Below are 11087 nucleotides of genomic sequence, written 5' to 3'. Positions count from 1 at the left end.
GCCGGTCGTAGAGAAGATGAGGCGGCGGGCAGCAGTATACGCCCGCCGCTTGTCGGCATTACTGACATAAGGGCCCCTGGGCCCCAGGTGACGGTCCATCACTTCCACCAGGGCCAAAAGCTCTGACGTGGAAAAGGGCCTAGCTCTTGGACAAGTCATATTGGCAATGGCGCAGTTATTAATTGCAGGTACATATATCACTTTTGGTGCTTGCTGATTGGTCGAAAAAATTGTTTGTTTGGTATTAACTTTATTAATCCCTCTTACATTAACAAACTGGATGCGAATAGAAACTTACGCGGACCGTTCCGATACACACACCACAACCAACAGCATGCATTCAATGAACAGAGAAGTACTGTATTTACAGTGTGCGGAAAATAATACACGCAACCCTCTACTTATAACTACGCTGCTTAAAGGGGGCACGATACACCGATATGCATGGAGAGGAGTACTGTATATACAGTAGGCGGAAAATAATACACGCAACCCTCTACTTATAACTACGCTGCCTAAAGGGCCACAATGCAACATGTTGCTGTATGACAATTGCATAGACATTACATATGCAAGGCAAGCATTATTACGTGATGTTTTGAAATGTGACTCACAAAGCATACACGAACTCCAACAGATACCAGCTGACAACACTCATCATTGGAATGACAGGTGCACACATTTCACGATGTAGCCCACATTGCTCCACAACCTGTGTATATACATATACGGGTGATTGATCAGGTGCATTGAGACCTGCGTAATTTAAGCGGCAATTATCGGCGGGAAATATCGGCGTAAATTTGCATCTACATTGCGGGAAAAAATATACGCCCCCTTGTTCATGGCGGGAGATTAACATATAAATATTCAGTCAGATGCAGCCCACAATTGCTGCAAACATGTCTGACTCTGACGATTCAGCAGCAGAGGACGCTCTGCAGAGAGCACAAGCAGAATCCCTGCTTGAAACATTACAGAAGAGGGAACAGGAGCGGAGAAGGAGGGCCCAAGAGAGGAGTCTCCTGCAAGATCAAGCGGGCCCCTCAGTAACAGGCCCTGGTGAACCTCCACCAGCTCCACAAGGGCCAAGCAACCAGCCAGAACAAGAGGTTGCATCTCTCCAAACAGGTGTGACCCAGCAGGTGCATGGTGAGAGAACTGGGGCCACCAGAAAACGTGCTGCAACATCTAGGGTGATGACTGAGCAGGATACCACCACCAGAAGGAGAAACCCTGCATTTGTAGAGGCCGAAATGCGAATTCTAGTGCCCAGGGCACGCGAATGGATTGAATTGGCAACCAGGAAGCCGGGTGCCAGTGCAAGGAGAAACCTTTGGGACAAGATCACAGAGGAAGTGAACCAGGTGGCACCAGTGGTCAGAACTTGGGACGCGGTGAAGAAAAGGTTAGTGTGTTTGTCAGGTCAATTTTTCAGCAGTCTCCAGCAGGAACTGAGGCCCTTATTCTAGTTCACTCTTTCTGCCCAAATATTTCTTAGATGGACAAAACCATGTGCACTGCAGGTGAGGCAGGTGTTACTTGTGCAGAGATAATCAGATTTGGGTGGGGTTTTACACCTGCCTCACCTGCAGTGCACATGGTTTTGTCCATCAAAGAAATATTTGGCCACACATGGCAAAAAAACATAACATCACCCACACTAGGAAATGTCACGTAGCTAGGGGTACCACCTAGTCCCTTTAATTCCGGACACATATTAATTACACAGGTTCTGTGGCTGGCTGACTTCAAGACTCCACTTCACCTAATTTTAAACTGCCACAGAACCTGTGTAAGTAACATGTGTCCGGAATTAAAGGGACTAGGTTGTAACCCTACACGTAGCACAGTGGTGCACATATCTCATGGTGATATTTGTATTTTTAAACTTGTAGGTGGACTGACTTCAAAAGTGCCCTGAAGAGGAAGATGACTGACCGGTACAACCACAGCATGTCCACCGGGAGCGGTCCTATGCCTGACCATTTGGAGTATACCCCCCTGGAGCTGGACTCCTGTGACGTCATCGATGTGGGGGAGATCAGGGGGATCTCCAATATGGACAGTGAGCTCCCGGCGGAGGTCTTTGCTGCTGCTTTTGATGGTAAGTCACAGTAATGCATTGTATTTAGAAAGATATTTTTTATTGCGTATGTGATGGTGACATTGTTTTCAATTCTTATCCTAGCAGAAGCAGAAAGTCAGGATGTACCGGCAGCATCTTAATCTGCAGAGCCACAGGTGGAGCAGGTGGTCCAGCCTCCAGCAAGACGTCGCCCCCAGCCCCAGCCACAGGAGACATTGAGTGAGAGCCTGTTGGTGACGCTGGACAGGATCGAGCAGCAAGGGGTGGATGCTGCGATCCGTCAGCAGCAGGTGGCGGATTTTCTGGCGGAGTGGAAGGCCACAAACCAGCTGCAGGTTGAGGCGTTGAACCGCATTAATGAAACTCTGGCGGCTGGCATGCTAAGCATTGGCCAACACCTCAGCCGCCAGAATGAACTTATTGCGGAGCAGCTGTCCACCGCCAGGTCCCTAAGGGACAATCCCCCATCTGCTGCCCCACCCCAAGCTGCTCCCCAACCTTCCACCTCGGCTGACCCTCCTGTGTCGACTAGGGGAAGACGCCGAAAGCCAGCTGACCCAAAGGCCCCTGTCCCCAAGGCCCCATCTAAAAGGGGCAAAAAAGGGCCCAAATGAGACCTGGTTCACTTCCTCTGTGGTTGGAGGCCAAAGGTTTAAATTGCACTGGACATCCGCTTCCTGAGTTGCCCATCGATCCATTTGCGTGCCATGGGCATGAAAGTTCGTATTTTGACCTCTACAAATGCAGGATATTTTTTTTTGGTGGTGTGTATCTTGCTTAGTATTCACCCTGGTTGTTGCAGTACGTATTCTGGTGACCCCATTTCTTTCACCATTGCATTTGCAGGGTAACACATGTTTGGAGATATGCAACCTCTTGTTCTGGCTGTTTTATTATTTGTGTGTCTATTTTATTTGTTTATTTGATTTCTCACATTAAAGTGTCAAGCTGTGATGCTGAACAGCAAATAAATTTATTTTACAAATTAAAACAAAATTGTGGTATGTGTAATTTCTTGTGTGAAACAAATACTAGATTTATGTGTACTTACTGACCAGGGTATTTTTGAACATTTGTTGAAGTGTGGTGGAAGTTTCCCATGTGTAACCCTCTCCATGGCCATTCCCATGTTCCTATCCAACTTTTCCCTGCTAATTAGTTTGTGTCAGCACATGTGCAGAGCAACTTAATAGGTGAGAAAGCAGTTTGTGTGCAGGTGAGGTAGCTCCTACAGTAGTAGGTAAAAGCAGGTCCAGAACAATGCTTTCCTCATGGAGTGGGTGAGGCAGACAAACAAGGGTGAAAAGGTAAATTTCTGTAGGAATGCATATGTGTCCTCCCTAAAAAAAGATGTGTGAATGGGCCAAACATGATAAATTAGCTTGTGAACAAACATGCATAACTTTTTAAATATATATGATTTGACAGTGTCATAATCAGATGTAGGAATCCTTTGTTAGAGAGATGAGAGTGCAATAATGTGATTGGTGGCATCTTACATCCAGAGTGTAGTCAAATCCAAATCATAGCAGATGAGATAGTGGTACAGGTCATTATTTTGGGTACTATACAAAGATTGTGTGGAAAATAGTGGTCATGGGCTTCAAACATTGCTGAAACATCCTTTGTAAGTGTTAGATGTGGTTTATGTTATTGTATCCTAAATACAAAACCTATGTTAGTATTAGAGTGAACACGTTGACACATGTCGACTTGTGTAGATTGAGTGTGCTACTGCGTAAAGTCTATGAAAGCAGGTAGTGAATGTGTCTGTTTAGCAAATACCTACCTTAGCGTATAAAAAGATTCTTACCTTAAATTAAACAAACCTTTAAATGTGGAGAAGTATAGAAACATAAGCTTCCAATGTGTTTGCGTGCTGCATGTGTGGCTTGCAGGCAGTGAAATCATGGTTTGTAGTTAATAGACTGCAGCATTGCTTATTACATTCAGGTGTATGTGTTTGAGTAGTAATCAGCGTTAATTAGCCAACTCAGGCGCACGCTGGCATGCGGTATCTGTAGGGGTGGTTTTAGCTGGCGGTTGGCGGCCGCCTGTTTGGTGTCCGAAACGAACGGTGCCTTAGTCGATCGTGCGGTAGTAGCACCGCTCATTTCTGGTGCACACCCCCGTGTACGCCCATATTTACGCCCATTTTCCCTCATTATTTCGGCCGCTCCCATCAACACGCCCCTATGCCGCCCCATTACCCGTACGCTCGCGTACAGGTTTTTTCGCACGTTGAGACACCGGCCGTAAGCGTTGTGGAGTGTTCGCGCCGGCGCATTAGCGTATCTGCACATGCGCAGATCGTAAAAAACCCCGGGACGTACGCGTACGGCCCGGACGCTCCAAGCAGAATAAGGCCCATTGTGTGGGACCGTTCCAATTGACTCATTCCCCAGATTTATTCACATTGTAGTGTCATATTGGACATTTTGAGCCTGCTACAGAGAGAGGGTGGCATATACAATATGGTTTCCTGGTATACAGGATTTAAAGAAGGGAAAGAAGGGGTAAAAAGGAGAAAAAATGGGGGAGAATGAAGTGAGGCCGAATGAGAGAAATATCTTGGGTGACATTTCACCCTTTATGCTCTAGAGAAAGACTGTATAATTGTTCTCCTCATTTAGGCCATGTGGGGCCATGGTTCTCATTAGAAAGATCAGTCGGGTCTCCTGTTTGAGTAACTCCCTGTCCCAGTCGCCCCTTCTTATGCCCATCTCGACCTTAAGCATGCCGTATGCCTTAAGGCCTAGTGAGTTCCCTTGATGAAATCTCAAGAAGTGCTTGGCCACTGGGGTGAGGGTTTTCATATTCTCCCGGTCTCTTTGGGCATTTTTTATGCTAGTTAGATGTTCTGACAGCCTCTTCTTAAACGGCCTCCGAGTCTTTCCTATATACTGCTTGCCGCATGGGCATTCCAAGTTGTAGATAATTCCAGCCGTATCGCAGGAAATATAGTGGCCGATTCTCCAGGTTTTATTGAATCTATCAGTGTAGGAATCTTTCCGAGTCGTCAGGGAACAAAACTTGCAGGTACCACATTTATAGAAACCTTTCTTGGAGATTGCAGATCTTATTTTCTTCTCCAAGTGGCTGTGGACCAGTGTATCTCTCAGATTTTGACTCCGCCTCCAACTGATATCTACTTTGGTACCCAGTATTTTATCCAGGTCCTTATCTGTTTTCAGGATATCCAAGTGTCTGTTGAGAGTGTGTTGTATTTCTCTCCACTCTTGGCAGAATGTTCCTATAAAGCATACTTTTTCTTGTACTACCTGGTTCTTAAGTTTGGGAATCTGAAGTGTTTCTCTGTCAATATTTTTGACTGCTTTCCTGGCCGTGCGTATGGATCGATTGCTGTAACCTCTGTTTTTCAGTCTCATACTTAGTTCATCCGCCCTTTGCTCATATGTCCCTTCCTCCGAGCAATTCCTTTTTGTACGGAGGAATTCTCCTTTGGGGAGCCCCTTCTTGACAGGTGGAAAATGCGCACTGTTTTGGTGAAGCAGGGAATTTGTCGCCGTGTTTTTGCGAAATGAGGGCCTTATTCAGATTTCATCGGTACTGCGCGCATTCGCACGCTCCGCCCTCGCTACGCCGCTGCGTGGGGCTGACCGTGTAGGAGAGTGAGGCGGGGGGGGGGGGGGGGGTGGGCGGTGTGTAGCCGTGGGGCTGCCCGTGTATGATCGTGAGGCTGGGGGGCGCGGTGTGTTGCCTTAGGGCTGCCCGTGTATGGGCGGCCATGGTAAGTGCTGGACTTGGAGGGAGTGGGTAGTGTGGGAGGTTGTGTGCCGGACGGATGATGTGGGGGGGGGGGGGGCAGCGTGTAGCCGTGGGGCTGGGTTTGGCCGTGTTTGGGGAGTGGTGGCCGAGGAGGGGGCGGATATGTGCAAGCTGGTGTGTAGGACAGAGGGCAAGGGGGGTGGTGTGTAGAACGGAAGAGGCCAGGTTTCGCAGTGTGGCTAATGGTGGACGGGCCTGTCAATCACCCGTGGAGCCCACCGTTAGCTACACTGCTTTGAGTGACGGATCTGGCTAAATATATAAGAGATGGCAGGCCAGGGCTTATTTGATCCACTTTAAAGTATTATAAAAAGAGGCCAATGTTTAAATCCTATACTCGATCCCAGAAATATATTGTAATACCTGTATGTGTCTCAGATATAAGAATAGAATAATTTGGAATGTTTTACAATCCTTCCCGGAATAATATTAAACGTATGGCTTATATAAGGGGTTTAACTTAAAAATCTAGCTAATTAAAGAAAAGAAAGAAAGAAAAGAGAAGGAGGGGGAAGAGGAGAAAAAAAAGTGAGAAAGGAAAATTTTTAGAAGCCGGAGTTGGTGGGTCACTTGATACAGAACGTTATAGAGGGAGTTTAGACGTGCTATTGGGCTGCTACCAGGGGAAGGTCAGAAAGGCTTTTTGAATTATGTCAATATATCAACATCAGGGGGGGGGGGGGGGCGCGAAAAAATATGATGTATACTATGTTTGCGTAAGTTAAAGGCCGGGATAAGAGATTTATTGGAATTGTCATTTGATGAATGTATGTATGTCTACTAAAAAAAAATAAAAGCTATACTGCAGTTCTAATAAAATAGCCCACAAATATTGCTTTCCTCTGCAAGTGTGCATTCTTTGAAATTTAGAAATGTTTCTTAATAAAAAAAATCAATCATCATCTATTTAGTAATGGATGCATGTATTCCAGGCTTTTGGGCCCAAGAAATCTGCAATGAAAGACACAAAACTTGCCCAAATAGAGACAACTCTCTCTTTTGTAAAAAGGTTATCATTGCTGCTGCTTTTACCCACTGCCAGATGGGGTCTGAGTCAGGTCAGATGTGCAGGCAGGTCTGACCTCCAACTGCGATCTGAACAGGACTGTCCTTCATATAGGACACAACGTCAAACACATGCGATTTGGGATTATTTCACGGACCGATCTATCGAATTGGGTGAAATCGCATAGGTGTATGGGGGTCTTTAGCCCTCTCATGGCAATTTATATTTAGCAAGTAAAAATAAACAATAGACAGCGTTTAGAGTTAGAAGACAAAAATAAATGCAGCAAAACAAACATGGTGTAAAAGTATTTAAAAAGGTGCATACACGTGATGTGATTTGTGCAAACTTTTCTTCCAATTTTGCCCATATAGTCAAAATTGGAATCTCAAATCACATCATGAGATTGGCATTGCAAGAAAAAAAATAGACTCTGTACACAAATATACTCGAATGTATCTTGTCTGCAGTCTAGTATAGTCAAAATCTCAAGTAAATATAAAGATTGTATGGTTCTGGGCTCTGGGGAGATTAAGGGTAATCGAATAGTCAAAAAAATAACAAATACAAAAAAAAATATCACACAGTGTATGCACCTTTAGAGTATTTCCAAAGAAAATTGCATTTACGTGGCAACAAATAATCTGCTGAGGACATATAAATCCATCAATAAAATGGTGCTCATTATAATGGCCAAATATGGCTGCTAGCGAGTTTTGTCTTTATCACAATGGACGATCTTGAGCTGAAAGATGCTCAAACTTAGTGGTTTCAATGGCTTTCAGCTCAAAGCTGCCCAGTGTGTACGGCCCGGCGATGAGCGCTCCTGCATCATCCCAGAGAAAGCCGTTAATCTGCTTGTATTACCAGCAGATGAGTAGCTTTGTGGACTGCCAAACAATGGCGCCAAGTCATTGTTTGGCAGGGGGTATGTCTGTGAGCTTTACAATGGCAGTAATAATAAAACAATTCTGGTTTGGGGTTTAATATTATTGCCCTTTTAAATCCCACAACCAGAACCACAGACAAGCAGCAACTGTGAAAAGCCACCACTTAGTAAATATACGCAAAGGTTTACATTATTTTATAACGTTTATATAAACTGGGTGCACACTATACGATTTGTGGCACAGCCAACATTGTTAACGATATCGGTGGTACTGTCCGAATGAACTACCTAGCGCAAACAGATTAAACAAATCCCCACCCCCCAACTATACTTGCCTATCTGACCCTCTCCATGAGGGAGAAAATGCTCTGTTCCTGCACTTTCCTGGTAATGTATGATTGACATCACCTGTGAAACACCTTTCTTATCAATTACCTAGCTCTCCACAGGTGATGGCAATCATACATTACCAGGGAAGTCCAGGAACAGAGCTTTTTCTCCCTCTTGGAGAGGGTCAGGTAGGCAAGTATGCCCCCCACTGAACATGCCATCATTGACAACATAGGCAGATTTGACTACATGTTCAGATAACAGGTGGGGTCATTAATCAACTGCGAGATTTCGCACCATTAACAATATAGTGGGCATACGCTACATACCTCCCAACATGACCCTCTCCAGGAAGGACACAATGCTCTGCTCCTGGACCCTATTAATTTAGGATTACATTGATGAGTGGTGAAACGTCTTTTTGAGCAATTAACCTGTTTAAAACAGGTGATGGTAATCCTAAATTAAAAGAGAAGTCCAGAAACAAAGCATTGTGTCCCTCCTGGAGAGGGTCATTTGGGGGAAGTACGACACTAGAAGATACCCTCCAACTGTACCGATTTTGCCGGTACAGTACCGTTTTTTAACAGTACTGTACCAGCAAAAGCATTTTGTACCGATTTTTTTTTTTTAAGCTGCCCGGCTCTCCCCTCTCTGGTCCCATTCCCAAAGGTCCCTTGCGGTGCCAGTGGTCATTGCATGACGTCACTGCCGCACCCTGCGCACAGTCTGGCGCTCAGGGGACGGATAGGAGTACTGCAGAGGTGGGCGTCAGTGACTGAGTGCGCGGTCAGGTGTAGCAGCAAGAGCCGGGGCGCGCATGAGGGGGATCTGTCTGGAGTGGACTACTGAGTGGGACCCCTGGTGACCCGGAGCCTAAGTAAGTGCATGATGCTGTGTTTTTTTTTTTTAAGTGTAGGGGTCGTGGCCATGCCCCCTTTACTCGTGGCCACGCCCCTTTTCTGCAGTTGTACCGATTTTTACTCCTCAAATGTTGGAGGGTATGGAAGATATGCATGATAAAAATGTTAATGTGATCACTCATAGGCGATCGCACAAAACAAAACGCAGTGTGCCCAGCTTTACCTATTTAGTGTCTGCATTTGGGTGCATTTTCATGCTTTAACCAGTTACACAAAGGAGCATGGAATAATAATATTATAGCATGAGACTACCTTACAAAAATAAAAGGCAGCATATTGGGACAAAAAATAAATTCCATTCATCTAAATTAAACTCTTCTTCATTCATCAAAACGCATCGATTTGACTGATGTCCCACACACTTCTGGTCAAGCCCAGCAATTTAAATACTCCATTAAATGGAACCAAATAATGTCCTGCACAAATATGAATAAACTAGTAAGCCTACTCGAAGCAAATGCTTCCAAAGCTAAATGTAGTTTCACTCACTTCCAACAGATGGCAGTGTTTCGGAGCCGCATAGACACTAGACATATAGATATCTAACTGATCCCTTGTTGAGATACATTAGCTTCAGGCTTGAGCAATATAAAAATATATTTTCAATCACAAAAACCTAAAGCTTAACCTTCTTCCCAGATTTCGATTGACACAGCTACATGCTGCACGAACGGCTCTGCTTCATCATACTTCTCATCTCTTTGCGCAATTTATAGAAAAGTTTGCCCTTTCCAAAAATGGCCGATTCAGCATCACTGACATCATATGACCGTCACTCAGAGTTTCCGCCACTAGGAATACATGCCTTACGGCCCCCAACATACGTCTGTGATTCAAATTACCCGCCCTCCCCTTTTGGGTCTTATTTGTGGAAGAGTGTGTATGTAGGGCTGCCGTAATAGTGCCTGTCTGAAAAACAATATATGAATGATGTTGGAAACTGGAAGATATAACGATATAATATAGGAAGCTAAATATATGACATAATAATTGTTGTTTGTTTTCCTGTAAGCAATGTTTTTATTAAACCTGGCTCTTTACCGCAAAAAGAGTTCGGGCTCCTGTTAGGACTTCCCAGGTAACTTCATAACGTCTAATACGAAACCACCGGGCGCGAAAACAGCGTTGCTGCTCAGCTGAAAGAGGAGTGCTGGTAAGTGTGTCTGCCGTACGTATACCGGGGTTCGGGGCTGTGCTGTCTGTATGGCTGCGGCCGGGTGTGCGCTGCTGCGACGCTACTCGCCTTATGAGAAGGGGCGGGGCTGTGCCTGCAGATAGAGATGGGAATACTAGGCACCAATTAATGTAGTGTTGTCTTGGAGCAGATGTCATAGCCGGCCTTATCCAATTTAATGCCCAAAGCAAGAATGTTGCTGGCAATCTCATCCCTTCCCGGCACGCTGATTTCCCAGCACACATGCGAATGGCTGTTTAGCATAAACATCCATTCGTAGCCTTGCTTGCAGAGTGCCAACCATTAGATGATTTCTACAGTGCTTGCAGATCTAAGACATCTCTCTGGTGTCTTAGATCTGTGGCTTCCCTGTACGTGAAGCGGCTGGGCAGCTGACGTCAGCTGCCCGCACAGGCATCACGGGCGCATTTCCATGGTAACGCCAATGAAACGCTGGGCGCTCCCATGGGTGTGACCCCTTGCCCCCGTCCACACTGCTAAGTGCGAACAGACCGGCAAATAATTGCCATACCAGCTCACAATGTGCAGTCGCTAAACATCGCTCGCCTGTGCGAACGTGCAGGGGGGTGTGTTGATCAGAATCAGGACCATAATGTTTAGCCACCAGGGTGCCCTTCAGTAAAATATTATGTAAATGTACTGTAGTTAAAATATACATATATGCAGCTGCTGCTGCGTTTACTTACTATTAAAAATCTGCTGTGCCACGGTCTGCCCATGAAGTTGTTGACGGTGAGCCCGGCCACGTGTCTGTAGCACCTGCCTGGAGTCGCAGCACCTAGGACCCACTCTGGCGTTACCGCGGGTGGATGGGTGTTTGCCGGGCAGGCAATATTCAATAACATTCACTGATTGGCGGCCCAGCC

General features: G+C 45.6%; 1 protein-coding gene across 1 annotated transcript in view; it reads left to right on the top strand.

The window, feature by feature from the left end:
• Window positions 1-9956: 9956 nt before the first annotated feature.
• Window positions 9957-11087, top strand: part of SMC2 (structural maintenance of chromosomes 2) — a 50750-nt gene continuing 49619 nt past the window's right edge. The window contains exon 1 of the mRNA XM_083179603.1: window positions 9957-10179. The gene's annotated coding sequence lies outside the window, so the exon portion shown is untranslated. The remainder of the gene's footprint in view (window positions 10180-11087) is intronic.

The sequence above is a fragment of the Crinia signifera genome, chromosome 1 (genome assembly GCF_055691185.1).
Source record: "Crinia signifera chromosome 1, ASM5569118v1, whole genome shotgun sequence".
NCBI classification, from domain to species: Eukaryota; Metazoa; Chordata; class Amphibia; order Anura; family Myobatrachidae; genus Crinia; species Crinia signifera.
The sequence above is the reverse complement of the archived record's forward strand: the minus strand, read 5'-3'. Positions and strand labels throughout refer to the sequence as shown.